Source organism: Ananas comosus, linkage group 16, assembly GCF_001540865.1.
Source record: "Ananas comosus cultivar F153 linkage group 16, ASM154086v1, whole genome shotgun sequence".
Lineage (NCBI taxonomy): Eukaryota > Viridiplantae > Streptophyta > Magnoliopsida > Poales > Bromeliaceae > Ananas > Ananas comosus.
The window spans coordinates 5760228-5781631 of record NC_033636.1 but is presented as its reverse complement, the minus strand read 5'-3'; positions in this window follow the sequence as shown (position 1 = coordinate 5781631).

Below are 21404 nucleotides of genomic sequence, written 5' to 3'. Positions count from 1 at the left end.
CGCCGTGCAGCCTGACGATCTTATCCAGGTATAGCTGCGCGAGTCTCTCTCTGGACCAGATGGTCTGAACCGGTAAGAAGTGAGCAGACTTGGTCAGTTTGTCCACTATCACCCAAATGGCATCAAAGCCACCCTGCGCTCTAGNCAGCACTTAAGCTCGAATTGAATGAAGCTTGAAGTAGAGAAGAAATCCATGGAGGAATGAGAGATTACCCACCTCAACCAGCGACTCCAATTCCGACACGGCGTCGAGAACGACAAAAACACTCCCCCGCCCGGCCTCCTCGCTAAACTACGGCGATGCGCGTATGCTCGGACGGCTCGGCGACGCGACGTCGGCGACGAACGCTCCACCCAAGCTCCTCCTCCTTGCGTATGGCTCCAGAGACAGATAGGGAGGAAATTTAATTAAAGAGGTGTTGGTTGCAACCCTCAATTAAAATGGATAAGCATGCATGCATGGGAGGGGGGTACGTGGCAGCATCCATATATATATATATATATATATATATATATATATATATATATATGAGGATACTACAAAACAGGGCCTTAAAGTGAATAGTAACTCCGGTTTTCCGGAGAAGCCACGGAGTAGAGTTGGCTTTCGGCGCGTATCGGACTCCGTTCATAGCGATCCAATAGCTCGTTTTGATCGGTTCAGCTATTCTGGAACCAATGGCACTGACGGATTCCAGATCTGATGCGCGGTTTCCGAGAAAAAGGGATTTTACCGAAAAGAGGACTTCCGTTCTTGACTGTTCTTTCATTTTTAAGCTCCTCGTGCTCCGTGCTTGTGACCTGGAGTAGGGTGAAGAATGTTTCGGGTCCCTACTAGTGGTATGGGAGTCAATTTCTAATGCGAAAGTTGGTTTAATGGGTTTACACATTGGTATATGTGCGATATATGGATTAATTAGAGAGCGGATGGGTTCCGTCGCGAATCCGTGACCAAATCTGACGAAATAAGATTGTAGTTTTGATGCCCCCGACGTGCTGAACGCAATGGTGCCGTCGGATCAAAAATCCGACGGACGGATCTCTGGTAATTGCGAAGTTTTCGTTAAGAGGTCGAAGGTGGCAATTCGGAAAATCCGTGAAAGGCGCGACATTTTATGTACCGAATCGCGTGAGATCGGACGTGGAGGTATGTACGCACAAATTGTACGCCCTGGCAGGGGCTGAGGTTTAAATATTCTGGGTTGGAGGGGTTTTCTGCAAATAGTCCACTTGTATATAATTAGCATCTAGGGTTTCTTTGCACAAAACCCTAGATCTAGCCGACCTTGTCTCCCAACTGTGCCCTAACCAGCTTTAGCAGGTCCCTGCCCAAACCTTGCGCGCACCCTGGCCGCCGGCAGGTGCCCCGGCCGCCGGAAAACTTGAAACCCGGCCACCCCTCCATCCTTCTTTCCCAACCATCCCTGCCGTGGAACCAATCTGGGTGACCTTAACCCTCGGGCACCACCTCTGGCAGCGGCCTCCGGCGACCTCCCGCTCGTCGCCGCTCGCCATCCCGGCCATCCCCGTGGACCGCCGGCCGTCGCTCCTCCATCCTGCGGCCGCCCAGACCCGTGCGGGCTATGGCCGAGTCCCCTCGTCTTCCAAGCGCCGCCGCCGCCCACTGATTTCGGGTAATCGAGTGCGTTTTTATGCATTTTGGTTCATCGTGGCTGCTGTTGGCAGCATGGGTGAGCAGTGGGTGTCACGCCCCTGGACCGGCGGAGGCCCTCCCGGTTAGCGTGCCCAGACCCGCCATATGTCTACACATATAAGGCGTCTACAATAAAAGCGGAAGTAAAGCAAGAGATAGAACAAATAAAAGAAGTGAAATAACTAGCAACTAATGATATCAGAGCGAGTAAAGTTCTAACATCTACACCAAAGTAATTAAGTAAAACTAGACAATAAAAGAAATCATAAGTAGTACAACAACTGTCTCTAGTACAAAAATGGTGGTCTCTAGTACACTGGTAACACCCTCAACCTCTCGCAAAACAAAATAAGACATCGAGAGGTAGACCACCTAGCAACTCGTCCTCGAAGGAAGCTAGCTCGTAGCAACTCCCTTCCCGCGATCCCTGGCCTCACCCTGCGTGGAAGGCTCTGAAAAACATCGAGAAAAAGAGGGCGTGAGAACTATAGTTTATAGTTGTCAGTGGGCAATTACTGACCTCAGCTCAATGCACCACTAGGCCCCAAAAGAAAAGGATAAGTACAATAACAATAGCAATAATGACTGCGATATGAAAGCCTAATTAAAATGCTAAATTACCAAACTCAAGTATAACGGATGTCAAGGTGATGTACATCTGTGATATCAAAATAGTAAATCATTAACCATTATGAATACATTATGCATTAGTTCTGTCATGGCAACCAAGTATGCTTTAATGCAAAAGGAGGCTATCAAGTATACTACATGTCTCGACCCTATGCTAAAAGCATATAAATGTCATTCAACTACTAACCTATCTAGTAGTGATTAACCACTCTCAACCCCGTGTCGATTTCCATTTCCACTTAAGGACCTACCAAAGGTAGTCCAGCTTGTGCCGCCTAAGTGCCTGTGGTAGCCCAACATCCCTACTCTTGGAATGTGTCTGTCCCACTCGACCCCGTAGGCTTCTCAATACCGCACGAGCGAACAAAAGTCGCGTAGGCTAACTCCGGAGTGCCGGCTTGTAGGGAGCGACCCTCACAAGCATGTGCGAATGAGCACAAATGGCAAGCAAGCAAAGTCCAAGTCTCAAGTATCCAATCCTCATGTCTCTAACATGGTATAGTCACTAGCATCCCGAAGATCTAGTTTAAGGCATAATGTGAATTTTCAGCTTTTGCTACGCCTAGTGCCCCTTGATGACACTTAGGCAATTTGATGTCCAACATGTATCCCAAGTCCCTCAATGGCCCTATCCACTAGGTTCACACATGTCCCGAGCTCAATGCCGCTTGATGACATTAGCTCGCTAGTTCACATACATTCTAGCTCAGTACCTCTATATGGCAATTTCATCATCTTTCATGTCACAAGTAAACTTAAGTTTAAATGCATGAATTCGAACTCATTACACTATAGAAACATGAAACCGGATCTCGTATAGAATGCTAAATGCAACCAACTCACTCTCAAGCAACTCTCTACTACATAGAGGTCCAAAATTTCATTATATATAACATATGCATTTTAAGCATTCTAAAAATCATAATAAATACATTTAGTATGAATATGCATGCTTTTTCAATTTACGGAACATATATAACCACTTATGAGAATTTCTCATGTGTAGGCTAGGTCAAACCCATCGAACCGTCGCGTAGCGCCTCGTTTCGCCGAACAAAGTTGTCCCCGAGTCTCAAAATATCCTAAAAGTAATCAGCGAAGAGATACGAAGGCATTACGACCATCTTAATTATAATATCAAACATTAGCCTAGGAGCAAAAAGGGCCAAAACTTACCTCAATAGTAGAAATCTTCTCCTAAGCTCCAAAAGAGAGCTAGAAGCCTTCCAATCCAAGCCCTAGGAAGGTTCTAAACCAACCAATCAAGCCTCAAAAGCCCTAGGTTCAAAAAGCCCAAAATAAACCCTAAGTCTCAAAACTAGGGTTCCATCTACTAAAAATCCTCAAATCAAGGTCTAGAGGGAGGGAATGAGCAACAAACCTCCATAGAAGCTCCAATCCAAGCTCCAAGGGTGAAGATCTCTCTCTTTGCAAGCTCCAAGTCCAAGCCTTCAAGCACCAAGGAAGATGAGAAGGTGAGGAAGATGCCCCAAGTCCACTAGTAGCACCAAACTTCTTCTCCCTCTCTTCTTCTTCTTCTTCTCCTTCTTCTTCTTCTTCTCTATCAAGGGTGTAGAGAGGGTTGAGAGAAGAGAAATGGGGAGAGGAGAGAGTGGAGGGATCATATAGACCCTCTATTGTAACAAAATCCTAAGAGGCTCAACAAAAATCCAATATTACATCAGCCCGGTCTGGGCAGTTTTCGCCCATAGGGACCGGTCTCTCCCCAGCAGGGACCGGTCTCTCGTTGCGAACCCGAAAAACCAGCGTTCGGGAACCGGTCTCTCCTTGCGCGGGACCGGTCTCTCACTGCGTAGACGCGCTCGGGGACTGGTCTCGCCCGCCAGGGACCAGTTGCCTCAAGGCTGCCGCAGTACTGCTCACTGGGGGACCGGTCTCTCCTCCCAGGGACCGGTCCCCGAGAGTGAAAACTCTCAGGACTTCTCCAGAATTTCGATTTTCGAACTTTTTAGGTCGAAAAACATTCCACAACCCTCCACCAAGTGTGGAAAAGCTCGAAATACATCCAAACACTCGAACCTCGTAATTTGCAAAGATCCAGTGTGTTACAGTGGGTGACCTCTGGACTGATTGTCCAACGCCCCAGACCTTTGCGAAGATTGGAAATGCATTTCCGGCGCATTTTTCGGCGAAATCCGCCGACGGAACGTGAGTTCGGTTCGGAATTATTCCGATGGTGCTTCGTGAACTATTGTGTAGTCGCTGAGCCTTGTTGGCTGGTCACTCGCGTCATTTCGAGAGTTCAAACATGACGGGTGAGCGACGGTGGGTTCCGAAGTCGAAATTGACACTTCCGGGAACCCGGATCGAAACGATTATCCGACGATAGTTGTTTCGACGTGAGGAGTGGTGTTTGCTGCCATGATGCACGATTATTGATGTTTAGTGGCAGCGGATGACTCGTAGCACGAGTCGGTACGTTCCGGGACAGTTCGTGGGTCCCTACGGAGTCCCGGTGCGATTTCGAGACTTCCGGCGAGTTACGGTAATCGGTTTTGGAAAACCGATATCCGTGGGTTTTAGTTTGTGGAGTTGTAGATTCAGCGTTTATTGTTTGTAGGTTGGAAACTAACCCAGTGGACCCTCCTTAGGTCTGGTTGATGTTCTTTTGCAGTCAGGAGACAGGTGCGACATTTGTACAGGTGGGTACTTCGATCCGACGTCGGTACAGTGGTGCACGCTTGGTGATGGTTTCTTACCCTTACTCTTCTGTTGTTATTATTGCATAGTATATATTGAGCCTTGCACCCATGTTATTCCATTATACTCTACTCGTTGTTTGCATGCTTAGTATCCTGAGTAGGAGTAGAGTGGTTCTATCTATGTGCGTATCTGTTGACTTGGTAGGTCGATTCTTGTACTTCATATCAGTGACTTGGTAGGTCGATTCTTGTACTTCATATCAGTGACTTGGTAGGTCGATTCTTGTACTTCGTATCAGTGACCTGGTTGGTTAGTTCTCGTACTTCGTATCAGTGATCTGGTTGGTCTGTTCTTGTATCCCGTAGTTGTGACACATTCGGTCGGTTCCTTGACTTCTGTCGTTTGATGACCGTCGTGGTCGATGTACTCTAGAGGGGTTGGATTGTTGGCTAGTGGCCGATGGTAGTTCTGAATTCTATTGATACACCCTGATGATTTATTCGTCGATTCGTTGTGCATATATCCCAGTTGATCTTAGTGGTCAGTTCTTGTGGTTCATTGAACAGTATTTGCATATGTTTGAGAGGATGTTGATGTTGTCCCATCCTAGTTGACCTGAGTGGTCAGTTCTTGTGCTTCCTTACAGTTGATGACCTATACGGTCGATGAGCCCTGTGGGCAGGATTGTCGGCTGGTTGCCAACGTTTGGCCTTTGAGCATATCAGCATTGACCGCCCGATACTCGTCGCATTTCATGAACACCAGCGGTCTGATCCACCACAAGAGGGTGTTCTTTTCCGGAAAAGTGGTTGCTTGTGTCAACCCGTGAGCCCTAGTGTGGTTATGTGCTTTCAGCCTGAGGTGTTGGGTACCAATATGGCTTGTTTCTGTCAGAGTAGATGGGCATTGGCCTGAGGTGTTGGGTACCAATACGGCCATTACAGATTGGGTATTTTGGACTTATCGTCTGGTTGACGCATATAACTATAGTAGCTGTTGTCGCTTGTATACCTTCAGTTCTTTAGTTACATTTTCTTGCTACTATAGTCTTGTTGCAGGTATACATTCAGTTGTTCATTACAGTAGCGGTAGTTGTACTTTCTTTCATATATATGTCTCTTTCATTCATTATTATCACTGCTGTATTTTCTACTGACCCGTACTGTTGTTTAGCTCTTCCTGATCCGGTGAGTACTCCTCGCCTTCATCGGCTTTTGGTACCCACTGGGAGGGGAGACATGTTTACATGTTCTCACCTCCCCCGCCATTTTTCAAGTATCGCGGGCGGTGAGAGTTGAGACGAGACGTGAGACACGTTCGTAGTGGTCGCTAGAGCTTCCGACCCAGTTTGTTGGTTTAGTTCCTATCCTGTTTACTTTTGTTATTAATAGCTTTAATATTTCATGGTTCAATTGGTTTATATTATTCGAATTCATGTGATTTTGAATAAACTATAGAACTCGTGGATTTTGTGAAAAAGAAAAATAGTTTTCTACCCCTCGTGGTAGCGTGTTTTAAAAAGAAAAGGTTTCCGTGTGGAAAACAGCTTTCAAAAGAGTTTTCTCGTGGCTTCTATATTTAAACACTGAATGGTAAATATTTGGTGAATGGTGAATGCATGTTGAGTATTGTATATTCATGTATTGTGGTTGTATCCTGGTTATACTCTGTTTGTACTTTTGTACTTGTGCGATGCCGTGCAAATACAGGGGAGACTCTATCCGTGTAAACGGTGAATTTTCTGTATTTGTGGCGGATTTGGTATACCCCGTGGTCAGGTTTTCAAAGACTCTTTTCCGCTGTGTTTCAAACTAAAAGGGACCTCGGGGCGTGACATGCACGGATAATATAATAATATAAAATAACAAAAGTTATTATGTGATGATAAAAAAAATATTCTAATTAACATTTTTTTTAACAAATAAAGAAATATACTATCAATCTTAATTTTAGTACATATTAAAGTACAAAAGTTAGAGAAAAAAATTATAGACCAAAGTAAATACTCAAGTAAAAAGCAAAATTCAACCCTGCTCTATTATCTATGAATTGGTGTACAAAATAATTTACATTTACATATTAATGTGCAAAACAAAATGATAACTAAAATTGATATGAAAAATTACAAATGACATTAATATTTAAGCATATAATGAGATCAACTAAACTTTCATATATGAGAGATATACAAACTTTTAAGATTCAAAAATATATAGATGTTGGTCTTCAAGAAAATATAAAGAAAAAAAACTTTGTTCCATGAAGATGGAAAGTGCCTGCTCAAATAACAATATAGATAAATTGTTAGATAAGTGAAATGATAAATATCATAATATTACTGAATTTTTCAGAAAAATATCTAAATTTATTTTTTAAAAAAATGGCAGAGTTGAATTGTTGAAAAATTGTAAATTTTGAAATAAAATGAAGAAAAATAAACCACTCACCTATTTTAAGTTCTGAAACACTTCTTTAAAAACCACATTGCTTGTGGTTTTGGATAACAAACCATCTTTATCATAAATTAGAATATTCAATCCGTCCTTGCAACATATAACTGACCATAACTGAATATCGGTCTAGGTAGATATAAGCCAACATGTAATAACGATTGACCTTAACTCTTGTTTATTGTCATAGTAAAACAAACAGCCAACGGGAATTGCCTTCATTGTATTTTAAAAGGTAACTTAGAGTCTGATGGAGTAATCACCATATAGGATATAAACACCTTCTCCCCAATATTGCTCCTAAAGATCACTTTTGCTTCTAGTATGTATTTTCCCAATTGAGTGATCACTAATCTGGTTCCATTGCATAAACCTGAAGACTTGTCTATGTTTCTCAAAGAACGTGAAGTACCGTTATTTAAGATGTAGACATGAGTGTCGTATTATAAAGTTATCAGATTGATAAATACAATATAATTTGTTTTGGATATAACTGTCAATCTAGTCATTTATTTATAATAATAATCAGCTAACTGAAAAAAAATATATATAAACATTCAAAAGATATATTTATAATTATGAGCACCTACTTGTCATCCTCAAGTAGTATCGTAATCTTTTTTGTTTATTTACCGTCCTTGCAGCTTTCTTCCATTCTACTAATTCCAGAAAGCTTCCCAATAACATCTGATAAATTAGAAAAATAAAATGTAAGAATCAATATAGTAGGTACACATATTAAAAATTAAATTTTAAAAATTAAATATTTGATGCATGAAACAACTCTTACCTACTAAATATTTGTGATTAGCGACATTAGCAAGTATTTCATCGAAAGGGGTAAATATAAATCCATACTTTGATATTGTCAAAACATCTTCCATCTCACATACAACCGTAGAATATTGAAAATTTATTTTGTAAGGATGTATAGTGGTCCTGTAGGAGCCGCTACTCTGCACCACTCCAAACTGGTTGATCACATAAACCTTTCCTTCCGTAAAAAGGACTTTAAATTTGTTCAAGAAAGCTTTTCTTACCGTTACATGTATCCTATCTCTCTAAAATAGAAAATAAACAAATGATGTAGTATCTTTTAGTAAAAACAAAAGCAAACGTATGTTCAATTTGAAAATGAAAGTCGTATCTTACATTTTGATCAGAAAGAACTAACTCTAGGCTATTCACCACCTCTGGACGATGAAATTCAGGCATAGTATACAGACAAATCACTTTGACCTTGATCTTTCATTTGTCTCCAAGAGGAGTGATGTTACGTATAGAATCATACCCAAGTGCCATATCCTGAGAACAATAAGACATCCAAGAAAAAAAATTAATACTTGCTTCGTATTTAAATAATAAAATGAAAATAATATGTTCTATTTTAAAGCATCAATATTTAAGAACTAAGAAAATTACAAAGGGAAAAAAAAATTACAAAATGAAAATTATAGAAGGAGTGATAGTAGGAAAGTGACATGCAATATCTATATCTATACTACTTATAAAAGCGTGAGTTTTGAATTTTTTTCTCTTTCCAAAAATGCCCCTATCCTTTTTTACTAATATTTTTATGTCCAGTAATTTTCAACCAATCATTTCAAATAACTAAGTAAGTAATAATTTATTCTCAAATAAAGATAAATATTTTCCTTCTCACGCGTAATATCCACACCCGCCAATTCTTTCGCAACGTATATCCGTGAATTTCTCAAATATCTCAATATAATTATAGGTGACTTTGAAATAAAATCCCCTTCATTATATGTGATTTTTGATAATATAGTAAAAGATATTAATTTTTTGTCATTAGATCGTATCTAATGATTGAAAATAAAAGTATATGTTATTTTTTTGACAATATTACCCTCGCATTTATATCATATTTTCTATCTACGCGTTTCTCAAATATTTTTCTTCTCATGTGTAATATTCGCACCCGCCAATTCTTTCGCAACGTAAATTTTTTGCCGTTAGATCTTATCTAATGATTGAAAATAAAAGTATCTGTTACTTTTTGTGACAATATTACCCTCGCATATATATCATATTTTCTATCTACGCGTTTCTCAAATATTTTCCTTCTCACGCGTAATATTCGCACCCGCCAATTCTTTCGCAACGTAATATCCGTAAATTTCTCAAATATCTCATTAATCCACCTACCATTTGAATTTAATAATATAGTAAAAATCTATATTTGAGCTTAACACGTGGCAAGCATATAGAAAGCCACGTGTCAGCTTCTCACATAGGGTTCATAAAGGGTTCTACTTTAGTATATAGTAATAGAATAGATGAACTAGCCGTGTATATAGCACTTAAAGTCACCCACGTTATTTGATGTGTAAGCAATGACCCGGTCCTACTGCTTGAGCACACACCCCAATACTACCCGTGAGGCCTCACAATAGACCATGAAGTCCTTACTAGGTCACGGTAAGGTCAAAATGGGTGCACGGGTCAATCTATCCTTCAACTCCTTAAAGCTCTGCTAACACTCAGGAGTCCACCAAAACTTTTTCCCTTTTCTCGTCAACCTGTTCAACGATGTGGCGATTTTGGCAGAGCCTTCAACAAATCGCCGATAATAACCTGCCAAACCAAGGAAACTCCTGATCTCGGCCACCGTGGTTGGTCTAGGCCACTCAACCACTGAAGCCACCTTCTTTGGGTCCACCATGATACTTGATTGAGTCACGATGTGCCCCAAGAAGGACACCTTGCGGAGCCAGAACTCGCACTTCTTGAACTTAGCATAAAGCTTGTTCTCTCGAAGTAGCTGGAGTACTAGTCATAGATGATCCTTGTGTTCTTCCTCACTCTACGAGTAGATCAAAATGTCGTCAATGAAGACCACGACAAACTAATCTAAAAATAGCCGAAAGACCTTATTCATCATATCCATGAAGGCAGTCGGAGTATTAGTGAGCCCGAACGGCATCACCGTGAACTCGTAGTGGCCGTAACGAGTTCGGAAAGCTGTCTTTGGCACATCTTCGGCTCGGATCTTCAGTTGGTGATAACCAGACTGCAGATCAATCTTCTAATAAACAGATGATACTTGAAGCTGGTCGAATAAATCATCGATCCGAGGAAGAGAATACATATTCTTCACCGTGACCTTATTAAGCTCCCGATCGTCGATGCATAGCCGCAGACTACTGTCCTTCTTTTTGACGAAGAGGACTGGTGCACCTCAGGAAGATACAGTAGGTCTGATGAATCCCTTATCCGGCAGATCCTCGAGCTGAGCTTTTAGCTCCTTCAGCTCAGCGAAGGCCATTCGGTAAGGAGCCTTCGAGATCGGTGTCGTGCCGGGGACCAACGCAATAAAGAACTCGATCTCCCGGTCTGGAGGCATCCCCGGTAGCTCTGCTGGAAATATGTCAGGGAACTTTCGAACCATCGAAATCTCCTCCAACGCTGTTGCCGCCCGGCGGATGACATCCACCGAAGCTAGATAGGCCACGCATCCGTCATTCATAAGCCTTTTTGCCCTAACTGAAGAGATAGTCATGGCGAAAAAGGAGCTCTTACATGCTTTGTAGACGAACTCCTCTTCATCGGGCACCACGAATGTCACAATCCTCCAATCCTCCAATCCTCCGCTCGCAATCTATAGAAGCGTGGTGTCTGATGAGCCAGTCCATCCCAAGCACCACATCAAACTCTTTAATCGGGATCAACACCAGGTTCGCCAGGAACGCCCTATTGCCCAAAACAACGAGGCACGACATGATGCATCTGTCTGCTTCTAGAACAATTCTGGGTGTCTCAATCGGGAGCGCCGAAGAGAGTGGACTCGGTGAGAAATCATGCTCACGTGCAAATGAAAGCAATATGAATAAATGAGATGCTCTAGTATCGAAAAGAGTCCTAGCACGGGTGGTGTAGAGGGTAGTAATACTTGCAACGACGTCGCCGCTCGTCTCGCCCTTGGGGTAGTGCTAGCAGGTGCACCGCAACCCCCACCCCACGGGCGCAGGTAGGTGCGCCGCCCATCCCCCCTCGCGCGCACGTGCGCACTGGTGCGCCGCACCCCCAACCTCTCACCCTTCACTACCTAGAAGCAAAAAAAAAAAGAAAAGAAAAAAAAAGCTGCCTGAAGCCACCCTTCCCCCAAAAATTTTCCTTAATGCAAGTTTTTTGTAAATTTTTTCAACTTAATATACTAATTAATAGCTTTGAATGCAGGTTATCTGAAAATAAGTATTCCATGCGATGGGTTGGTCTAAAGAAAATTCTGGAGAAAGTAGAGTTGTTCGTTGCAATTGTAATGAACCAGCTGTTTTTCGAGTTTCACAACAACCTAAGAGCAAAGGAAAATAATTTTTGGATGTCCGAAATACGGAAAGATCTCTGAAAATTATTGTGATTTTTTCATGTGGCGTGATCTAAAACATAAAGATACATCCAGCATTGGTAGCTTAAATAATTCAAAAATCGATAAATTTTTAGATCACGCATCAAAAATAACATCCGAGATATCTTCAAAGCAACAACTGTTGGATCAAGTAAATGAGATGCACGAAGAAATTCAGATCCTGAAAGCCAAATTCAAAGAACTGTCGGCAAGGGTTAATGCAAACAAAAGGGATTATGAGAAGAAAATGTATTTTTTTTGTTCCTACTTTGTTTGTTAATTATTAAAGTTTTATTTAATTTCTAGATGTCATGTAAGAACTTTTGTATATGAATATTGTAAGTTTTCTCTCTATTTCTTTATATTCAAATGAACTTTTATATGTGAATGAGTTGTAAGTTTCCTCTTGTTTCTTTAAGGTCAAATAAACTTTTATATATGAATGAGTTGTAAGTTTCCTTTCTATTTATAACATTTGAAATAACATATCCAAAGTACTTTATACATCCAACATTCCAAATTAAATATTTTAATTATATTAAATATCTATGTAACATTTGAACATAAAAAATGCATTAAGCATTCAATATTGGAAAACAAAATATCCTAAGTATCTTAAACATCACAAAATATAATATTTAGAATACAACACCCAAAAAAGATACAACATCACATCCAGCATTCCAAATAAATTATAACATCCAAACAAATATATTAAACATCTAAAATACAATATTTGAACATCCAAATTGTATTACACATTCAAATTGAGAATTCAACTTTGGAAACAAAATATCCAAAGTATCTTAAATATCACAAAATACAATATCTAAAATACAACATCCAAAAAGATACAACATCACATCCAACATTCTAAATAAATTACAACAGCCAAACAAGTACATTAAATATCTAAAATACAACATTTGAACTTTCAAAGTATATAGTACATTAAATATCTAAAATACAATATTTGAACTTCCAAAGTGCATAGTACATTAAACATCCAAAAAAATACTAATTTTATTCTTCACTATCTTCATCATTTTCACGGCTTTCATTGCTGTCTATCTCGAGTGTGGAGGATTATCATCGAATATATTGGAAGCCTCTTTGCAAGTTCACCTATTATGGCTTTTCTTTTTGCATATTTGACATGTCCTAGATTTCTTAGCTTTCTTTTCAAGAGGTGGCTTGAACCTTTGCAGCCTTTTTTTGCCTTTACATTGTGATTGCAGAGGATCTGTTAACACATATCCTCCTACACGTTGATTTATTTGACTTGATTGAGAAATCAAAACCAAATTATGATCACATGCATCATCATCTTTCCTCTTTTTCCTGTTTTGAATAGTTTCTCGTTCAAGTGAAGTAAGCCCATCAATAACTATCTGTACTTTTCTTAGCTTTTTTTTCAACATATGGCCTGAACCTCTGCGGCCTCCTTTTGCCTTTACATTGCGATTGCGGAGGATTTTTTAGCGCATATCCTCTTACACGTTGATTTATTTGACTTGATTGAGAAATCATAGCCAAATTATGATCACATGCATCATCATCTTCCCTCTTCTCCCTGTATTAAATAGTTTCTTGTTCAAGTGAAGTAAGCCCATCAACAACTATCTGTACTTTGCGATGTGCAACCTCAAATGCCGCCATACTTTTGTATCTTCTGATAGTATTGCTTCCACTCTAGGTCGAAGAATCTCTAATATTTTCTCTTTTGTGTATGTAGTTTCATTATTTGCAAGAATTCCTACTTTTTGTTGTGTTGTCCCCTTCTTAGCATCTTTGGTCCATCGTTTCAAGATATAGTGTGGTGGAATGGAATGCATATTTATGTAAGGCAACACTTTTAGACAATATGAGTACAAAATTTCGAAGAATTCAAATAATTTGCAATTACAACTAACCTTCATATTAGGCACATCTACAGAAACCATATATGAGCGAAGTCGTTGTTTTTGGATATTAGATTGCGTTAGTGGACTGATTTTGTATAGTACATTTTTTTCTAATTCTAATATGGAATAAGCCGTGGAAGCCCTTAAATACTTTCTAAACTCAAAGAAAATAGCCATCGTGTAGATATTACGAGCTTGCCTCTCAATTGGATCATAAGACCATAAGTGAGTCTCCCCGTCTTTATTCTTGAAATTTTCCTTATCTTCTCTTTCATAACAAGTTATTGTAATTTTCTCAAATTGCATAATAAATTTATATATGGATGTATGAGAGTCCAATAATAGCTTCAACCAAGCATTTATACTCTCACTACATTTGAGATTGACATATTTGCGAAAAATGTATCTCGAAAAAAATATAGGGACTCATTGATGTCGTGTGCTCCATAGCAAAGTAAGATGATTATTATCATTCAACTTGTACTTTTCGATTAATGATGCCCACTTATTTTCAAATTCTTCAACTGTCAAATTATAGTTTATACAATCTTTCAATTATTCTTCAAATCTTAACTTGATGTTATATAATACTCCCAAATGCTCCCTTGCCTTTCTCATTACATGCCACTGACCTATGGGCGGAATTTGGAAATACAATCTCAATCGTCTTCTTCATTGAAAGGTCTTGATCAGTAATTATAGTTTTTTGATGAATACCAAACATTGCTTCCAACAAAGTACAAAAGAGTCAACAGAATGTATAAGCTGTCTCATCTCTAATTAGAGCACATCCAAAAAAAATTGATTGTTTATGATGGTTCACTCCAATGAATGAAGCAAATGACAGACTATACTTATTTGTCATATACATCGTGTCGAAAGTCACCACATCATTGAAATATTTGTAAGCCATTCTTGATCTCTCATCAACCCAAAATATGTTGTGGGTCATGTATTGATCGTCGACATCAACAAAGTAGAAGAAAGATGAATCTTTATTTTGTAGTTCACGAAAATAGTTTAAGGCACTAGATACATCAATTCCAATGGAGTCGCCTATTTTTTTTTTTCGAAACTTTGTTCATCAAATCTTTACGTGTGAAGTGAATATTTTGCTGTTCTCCCTCTTTTACTGCCAAATAAGACATTATTTGAGAGGTTGAAACATTTTACTCACTCAATTGATGAATTATTTCTTATTGTTCTTTTTAGATTTTTCGATGCGATCTACCGAAACGGCTTTTTGAGGGACTCATGATTAACTCATGATTATGCACATTGTGAAACTTCGATACAACCCATTTTCCTAGGGGGTGCTCGCACCTACCATGGGCCGCGGTGAGAGGTGGGCGCATCTGCCAGCGCCCGTGGGAGGGGGGTGGGGTTGCGGCGCACCTGCCAGCACCTCCCTGGGGTTGGCCGTACCCGGCAACAAGGGGGTTTTGAGGCGGAGGTGATGCGGAAGCTTTAGGCGAGAGCGGGGGTGGTGATTCAGGTGAGGTGGCAAGGTCTTTTCAGGGAGGGTAGATCGGGGAGGGAGGGCGGCTGAGGGCGTACCTTCGAAGGCTGATCTCTTCTCCAGCGGCGACGGACGGATTAACAAAGGTGATCCAGATGAGAGGGAGAGGGCGAGAGATTGGGGAGGAGAATAGAAGAAGGGGAAAGAAAAAGAAAAAAAAAAAGGAGGAGAAAGAATAGTACTCTGATAACTCTAACGGGCTCTAAACAGTGGGTGGGTTCTAAATCTGCTCTAAATCTTAGCCCTCTATCTTACTTGATGGAGGTCGAGAGCTTTATAGCATAGGGGCTGTTGTGCTTTTAAGAGCACAACAGCCCTACTACAAGTTGGAAAATCTTTCTGATCTTTTATTAAAATATTCTTTAAAAATAATTTGAAAGTTTAATTTTAGTTTTAGAAAAATTCCGCGGAAGAAATTAAATAATAAATACTGTAAAGAAAAGAATTAGAAAAGGCCTGTGGATTGAAGCGTGCAGAGCACTGTTCTAGAAGCGAAATTGCCCCTCCATGTGCGAGACTTCCGAGCAATTACTTCCAGCGATACAACGACCACGTTCCACCTCGTCGGCACGATTTCAAGATGACGTAAGACGAACCTAACAAACTTCAGATCCAGCAAAATATGAGAAAGCGCGGCGAAAATCAGCGCAGAAGATCAATGGCGAGAAAGTAGGAAAAGACGAGGTAGAGGATAGGGTTTTGCTCTTAGGTATACTCCGGTTCAGGTTGAACTCACGCAACCTCCTCCAATATATATAACCAAGGCAAGAATCTTGCTTCAACGTGTCAATTCCGTGTAGAACAAGATAAGCCTAAGATTATACGGGATATGGATTAGAATTAGGATTAGGATAAAGATAAAACTGAAAAAATAAAATAAAATAAAATAAAATAAACCAGGTGCATGGATCGGGGGCGCCGCCGCCTGCCCGGCCCGACTTGTGCTCTTGCCGTGCGTGCGTGTGTTTAGTCGAGAGCATAATAAATGCAACTAGCTTGAAAATGAAGCAATATATAAATAATAACAACACACCTTTAGTTTCTAATGTGGGACTAAATCTCACATATGAAAACCTTAGTTGGACTTCTAGGCAAGGCCCATTAAATATTGGGCTGCCCAAGAGGTCTAATAAGTTTTAAATCACCAAAAACCCAATAAAATCTAACACTATATATATATATATATATGTGTGTGTGTGTGTGTGTGTGTGTGTGTGTGTGTAAATATGTATATATATGTATAATTATGCTACTATATTATCGATAGTACCAATGTCACGCCCCGAGGTCCCTTTTAGGTTAAAACACAGCGAAATTTTTTTTTTTTTTTAAAGCCTGACCCCAGGGTATGCCAGATCCGCCACAAATACAAGGAGTCCACTGTTCGCGCAGACAGAGTCTCCCCTGTATTTGCACGGCGTCGCACAAGTACAAGTATATAACCAGGATACAACCACTACAGTGAACATACAGACATCCAACATCTATATATACCCATACACCATTTAGCACAGGTTCACATTCATGATTTGAACATAAAATCATAACTATTAGTTAAAACTTTTCCAACTCAGAAATGGGTCTTGAAATACTAAGTTATGAAAACTACGAAAAACCTTTTGAAAGCTGTTTCCCACACGAAAACTCTTTTCTTTTAAAACGCGCTACCACAAGGGGTAGAAAATCATTTTTCATTTCACAAATTCCACAAATCCCTTTATTACATTCATGAAAATTCATATTTTCAAATGTAATAAAAATACTGAACCATATAAACTATCTGAGCTATATCAACATAATAGTAAGGGTAGAAACTAAATCGAATAACCTGGGTCGGAAGCTCTATCGACCGCTACGAACGTGTCTCATATCTCGTCTCGACTCTCACCGCCCGTGATACCTGAAAAATGGTGGGGGAGGTGAGAACATGTAAACATGTCTCCCCTCCCAGTGGGTACCGCAAGCCGATGAAGGCGAGGAGTACTCACCGGATCAGGAAGAGCTAAACAACAGTACGGATCAGTAAAAATACAGTAGCAATAATAATAAATGAAAGAGACATATATATAAAAGAAGTACAACTACCGCTACTGTAATGAACAACTGAATGTATACATGTAACAAGACTATAGTAGCAAGACAATGTAACGAAAGAACTGAAGGTATACAAGCAACAACTGCTACTATAGTTATATGCGTCAACCAGACGATAAGTCCAAATATACCCAATCTGATGCTGCTATATTGGTCCGCAGACCTCAAGCGTTGCCTGTCACAGAGCAGACACTGCGAGCTTATTCATGCGTCACCGACGACCTATTCGGAAACGTACACCACTTGGTTGGTGGCCAAACCAACCTGGTGTCTAGAATACACAGTGCTGTGACTAGATCATGCTGATATGCTCAAACGAAACCCGGCTAAAGCCGGTGCCTAGGCCGAAGCCAGAAACCAGGGCGTACAATGCCGAACCTCGATCAACCAGATCGAAACACATGACGAGAGAGTCGATGTGTTGCCTAGACCCAAAGTCCACAAAGTCCAACCGACCAGCACGGTCACTGATACGAAGTACGAGAACCGACCAACTAGGTCAACAGATACGGAATGCAACAACCGACCAATCAGGTCAACAGATATGGAATGCAACAACCGACAAACGGGGTCAACAGATATGCATATAGATAGAACTACTCTACTTCTACTCAAGATACTAAGTATGCAAACAACGAGTAGAGTATAATGGAATAATATGGGTGCAAGGCTCAATATATACTATGCAATAGTAACAACAGAAGAGTAAGGATAAGAAACCATCACCGAGCGTGCACCACTGTACCGACGTCGGATCGAAGTACCCACCTGTAAGGATGTTGCGCCTGTCTTCTGTCTGCGAAAGAATGACAATCGAACCTACGGAGGTTCTACCGGGTTAGTATCTAAACCACAACCAATAACCACAGTATCCACAATCCCACAAACAATTCCATAGAGATCGTTTTCCCAATACCGACTACCGTAACTTGCCGGATGTCCCGAAAATCGCACCGGGACTCCGCCGGGACCCACGAACTGTCCCGGAACACACTAACTCATGCTACGAGTCACCCACTGCCACTAAACATAAATAATCATGCATCATGGTAGCGAACACAACTCCTCGTGTCGAAATAATTATCGTCGGATAATCGTTTCGATCTGGGTTCCCGAAAGTGTCTAATTCGACACCGGAACCCACCGTCACTCACTCGTCGTTTTTGAACCCTCGAAATGATGTGGGTGACTAGCCAACAAGGCTTAGCGACACAACAAATCAACACGAAGCACCGTCGGAAGAATTCCGAATCGAACCCACTTTTCGTCGGCAGATTTCGCCGAGAAACGTGCCGAAAATCACTTTTCGATTTCCGCAAAGGCTTGGGGCCTTGGACGATCAGTCCAGAGGTTACCCTCAGCCCCAACTTGCTGCCAACAGCAGCTACGTCGAAGCAAAAAGCATAAAAACCCTTACTACTAGCATGAAATCACATTATTTTATGTGATTTACCCGATTTTATGGCTCGTTAGCGCAACCCAGGGTTTATTCAGTCAAGCCGAGACACTCGCTATTAGGTTTCAGCATGCTGGAGGCCGTGCTCACCTTTCGGAGCACTGCCGGCTACCGCGGCATGTGCACGAGCGAAGTGAAAATCTGTGAAATAGCGCGCACAGAGCCAAGATCGCGTCTAACTCGCTAACCAGGGCATCTAAAACCCTAACGGAGATGAGCACAGTGTTCAGCACGAATCCACGATCATCGTGCTCACCTCCCTGGGTGTCGGGGTGTCTTCGGATTGCCGGAACAGTGAACGGAAACTCAAACTATAATGTTGGAATGTAAAAACAGCATACTGGAGGTGGGGAGAGTTAGGGTTGGCCGTTGGTGGCCGGATGACGAGCGCTCCGGCAAGGGATGGGAGCTGCTAGTCCATGGGGTCCGAGGAGGGTGCTGGCCGGCGGCGAGCGGCAACCGATGGCGCGGCAGAGGAGATCAACTCCTCAAAAGTGTCCTCGAGTTCAAGGGCGTCGGCGGCAAGGCGGCGGCCGGAGCTCGGGACGGCGTCGCTTCTACGCCGAAGGCCGAGGGGAAGATGGTGCACCGGTCGGTGGGCGGCGGCGGCGCTTGGAAGCCGAGGGGACTCGGCCACGGCCCGCACGGGTCTGGGCGGCCACAGAATGGAGGAGTGGCGGCCGGCGGTCCACAGGGATGGCCGGGATGGCGAGCGGCGGCGAGCGGGAGGTCGCCGGATGCCGTGGGAGGACGGCGCGGCTGGCGGGGAACGGCGGCGCGCGTGGAGGCAGGGATCACCCAGGCTCGACCTGGGTGACTGCCGCTGGCCGCACGGAGCTCGGGCAGCTCCGGCGAGGCGCGGGGACGGCGGAGACTGGCGGGGACTGCGCCGGGAATGGGTCTCGGCCGAGGGAAAGGCTTCCTAGGGTGTTTTGGAGCTTTTCAGATGTCGAAGGCCGAGATGGTGGTGGCAAGGTGGAGAAAAGAGGTTGATGGAGGGGCACTGCCAACTTTCCGGCGGTCGGGGATGCTGGCCGTCGGCCGGAACGCACGCACGGGTAGGGCAAGGGTCAGCTGGGGTGGCTAGGGTTAGTTGAGAGGACTAGGGTAGCAAAAGGGTTAAGAAAACCCTAGCTAACATATTTATACTAAGGTGTCATTTTGCCAAAAACCCCTCCAAAGCATATTATTTACAACCCAACCCCTGCCAACGTGTGTAACTTGCGCGTACGTACCCCAACGATCGAAATCACATGAAACGGCGCATAAAATATTAGACCTTTCACGATTTTTTCCATTTTGCTTCAATTGACCCCTCGGTGAACATCTCGTAATTTCCGAAGATCCGTCCGTCGGATTTCCGAATGGATCACGCCAGTGCGTTCATCACGACTGGGACATCGAATCTAGCATCTCGCTTAACCTGATTCGGTCGCCGATTTGCGACGAAGTCAACCCTCATTACATTCCACCGTATAACCACATATATACATGTAAATCAATCAAACCCCTTTTTCTCGACAACTACACATCAGAACCCAATTCCGTCAGTGCTATTAGGTCCAAAATAGTTGAGCCGTTCGAAACGAGCTATTGGATCGCTATGAACGGAGTCCGATACGCACCAGAAGCCAACTCTACTCCGTGGCTTCTCCGAAAAACCGGAGTTACTATTCACTTAAGTGAATACTATTAACCGCGTAACTTCTCCATTCTAACTCGGTTTCTCCTGAAACTTGACGAGTGCTTTTGTAATTAAATTACACACAAAAACATCATCAATAAAAAGTTTAGCTATACTGCTAAAATCTCAGTCCTTACAACCAAGTGCTTGGTACTATCGAGTTTTCGGCTGTTGGCTGGAAAGGTGTGCGGTTAAGATGATAATGGTCCCCTAGGGTTGAGTGGGTGGTTGGTTGAATAGTATAATTTAATGGGTGGAAATGATCAAAGGGTAGATCTAACGGCAGAAAACTCGATAATACCAAAAGCTTGATACTATTAATAGTATAGTAGCCACACTCTATATATGTATATATATTAGAGTACGGTTATGGTGCTTGTCAATGCACCAAAGACTTTGTTCTTCTATGTTTTTTGCCGTTGGATCTATTCCTTTGACAATTTCTATATGTTAGATCATATTATTTAATTAACTACTCACTAAACTTTAGGAGACCACTACCATCCTAACCGCACATCCCTTAATCGAAAGGCTAAAAATTTACAAGCACCAATGACTTAGTACTTTTAAAAGCATAGAGCTCAATTCTCTCTCTCTCTCTCTATATATATATATATTAAAATATTAATAATATATATAATTATATATAATATATACTTTAATTACTTTAATTATATATAATAATATATATTTTTTTATGTATTTTAATTATATTATGCCGAATTTTCGTTATTGGGCATATTTACTGGCTCATAAAATCAAACCAGCAAAACCATACTCTAATTACTGTCTCGCCCTCTCTTTCACTTGGTCACATAGTCGCTTCCCCTAAAATATTTTTTTAATATTATAATATCGTGTTCATACATATATTTTATATGTTGAGCTATTATATATATTTTTATATTTAATTTTAGATAATATTTTATAAATATCAAACTATAGATTGCATGGTGTTAAAAATTTCAAACGGCTCAAGC